The sequence below is a fragment of the Garra rufa genome, chromosome 21 (genome assembly GCF_049309525.1).
Source record: "Garra rufa chromosome 21, GarRuf1.0, whole genome shotgun sequence".
NCBI classification, from domain to species: Eukaryota; Metazoa; Chordata; class Actinopteri; order Cypriniformes; family Cyprinidae; genus Garra; species Garra rufa.
This window is the reverse complement of record NC_133381.1, coordinates 10,475,269-10,478,135: the sequence shown is the minus strand read 5'-3', so window position 1 is coordinate 10,478,135 and position 2,867 is coordinate 10,475,269.

Sequence of the window (2,867 nt, the reverse complement as noted above, 5' to 3'; positions counted from 1 at the left end):
TATAAGTTTTTTATTCATATTTTGAGTCTTTTATTTTTTAGGTTTTTTTGTTTTTCATTTCAGTGTTAAAGTTTTAGTACATCAAGTATACATTATTTTAGTACATCAAGTTTAATTTTAAGTATAATTTATTTGAATTAAAGAAATTCTTTATTTAAAAAAATAAAAAAATATGTAATTATATAAAATGATATTAAAAATACTAGTTTTTAACCTAAATGTATAATATTTTTCTTATTAAATATTATAAAGAATATTTAAACATTATACATGCTAAAATAAGACATGTTAACATTATTTGTGAAAAAGTTATATTTACTTTCCAGCTCCTTTCATGACCATTTAAAGCCAGTAAACATCGTACCCTTGCATTATGTGCAGGAGGATTTCAGAAAGAGTAACCATCTACAAAGTATTGTTTACACAGAGCAACCTCCACCCAAAAGAATGACTCCTTTAGCAGCTTACCAGAAGGTCATCCACATAGAACCATAGTGCTCTAGACAAATATTGTAGATTAGTACTGGCCCAAATACATTTCTACACATTTTTATTGAAAATATTATATAAAACCCAACCTTAATGTATCTGCTTTTAAACCCTCCAGAATGCCTTCCAGTGCATGAACTTTACTGTAAACATGATTTTTAGTTGCTTAAAAAAAGAGAGACTAGTCTGAATGATTTTCTGATTATTTTTAGATTAATATCTACTCGCTAAACAATAAGTCATGATATAGAATACCAGTTTTGTGTATGTTATTATAACAGTTGTAAAATTGAATAGTATGTTTACTATAGTAGTTAGATATAACTAAGTGTGCGTTATCTAGACATAATTTGCCAAGGGAAGCGCATGTGATAACATCTTCTATCATAAACTGTTTATTGCAGCTACCACACTTAAATATTATGAATACCAGTAATTATGTCATGAGAATCTGCCTTCTTCAGAGCAGGACAAGATGGGTTCATCTGCGGTGATTGCAAGCGGCTCGGCTGACTGACCTGATATGAAATGACCTTTTTAATCAAAGCCTGTTAAACCCAGAGGTTAAAGATGCCTTTGTAGTGGGCATTGTTTAAAAAAAAAAAACACTAAGGGGCGGTTGGAGGCCATGTCCTTTTGTGGTGAACCACAAAACCTGGTTAAATGTTCCCACTGACCTTCGGCTTCGGATCAAACAAGGGTGATGAGATGATATAATATCATCAGACGGTCATGAAGAATGGATCGAGTATCGTTTTGCATCAATGTTCATTTGCCCACCACTCTTCAACTGTGACATGGCTGTAGCCTCCTCCTTCATGTGTCTCAGAGGACAGATGGTCGGCACCAGTGTGTTGGCAGAATTAACAGGGCACTTGTTCTGTAAAGCAGAAAAAAAATAAATCCAATCAATGCTACTGCAGCAACTAGTGGCATCACATCAGAGCCTCGGGTCAATGCACAAGATACATAAAACAGCTGTGGCCCACGTCAAAATAAGGTGAGTGTCAAGTCTACAGGCAGAATTTCTTCCTAAATTAAATATAGATTCAGTTGGTGTCAATATTAATCAAAATCTAAAGCTTATGACTCCCTTGAGGTTTCAGAATGATTGTTTTCAATATTGATCAATAATGCAAATTTTAGTCTTGCGGTATTGACTGTGGAAATCCAAAGGCTAAAACAACACAATATCACGGTAAAAACCTTGTAAAAGCACTTATGGCCTTAAGTATGGACCTTCATGCTTAGTTTATTTAAAAATCACAAGTTTTCAAAATCATATTTTATGAATATAAAATCACCATGTTGTAAAACACATTTTCTCATGAGATCTGATGAACATGCTCTATACAAGTACTCTATACAAGTGTCATGAATTGCACTTTATGCACTGAGCATAAACAGTGCCACTGAACCGAATGAAACAAGCATATTTTGCTGCTGAAAATGATAAATTATTGTACTAATTGGTTGGACCGGGAAAAACATTTGAAGTACAACAGTCTGCCAAACGTTTTAACAAATTAAGGAGAAGAGTGCAAAAAACTTAGCCTGGCGAGCCAGACTTACATCAAGATGTTTAGTCTGGAAACTCTCCATAGACGCGGCTTACTCCGAGGGGCGGGATAAACGGTTGTCTCTCAAAATCCCTATGCACGCAATAGGATAGCGCTTCAACCAATCAGAGCAACGAAGAAGGTGACGTAGTCAGTGCGTTTTCCCACCAGCGGAGCTAATTGGTATATTAAGCTTTTTCCGTATCCAGTCGGCAAAACTCCAAACACATCTTCCTTTTTTAAAAATGACTTAAGTGCCGTTCTTTGCTCGTTTCTTAAAGAAAAACTTAACTCCAAGTCCTCCAGAGTCGCGGCCAAAGCCGATTCGAAAGACCGCTGTTCGACAGCTGCAGCCGCCATTCTTTGTTTTTCAAGTGGCAGCCGTCGCAACTCTGTCGTCATATGTTAAGCCCGCCCCGCCTACTCTATACGCGTTGTGATTGGCCTGACCCAATTTGGGTTTTTGCAGCTAGAAGGTCTATTGAGAGTGTCTAGACCAAGGGGCAACCTCCCGCTCTCTCTATTGAAACCAATACGGAAGTGTCTTAAAATGCAATTCATCGACTGGCCGCTAGAGACTGGCTGCAAAAGAGAGTCAGTCCCATTGACTCCCCATGTTAAAATGCCCAACTTTACAGCAGAAAAAAGTATGTTTACAGCCTGGTTCAAAAAATGGCTTTGGTCTATATAGCTAGTTTTGCCCTTCATGTCAACTGTGAGGGGGGTGAATTTTTTTATAACTCATCCGTTTAAGTTATATTAAGCCTTAAAGTTCAGCATAATTAAGGGCGTGGCCACTTGAGTGACAGGGGGATTGCC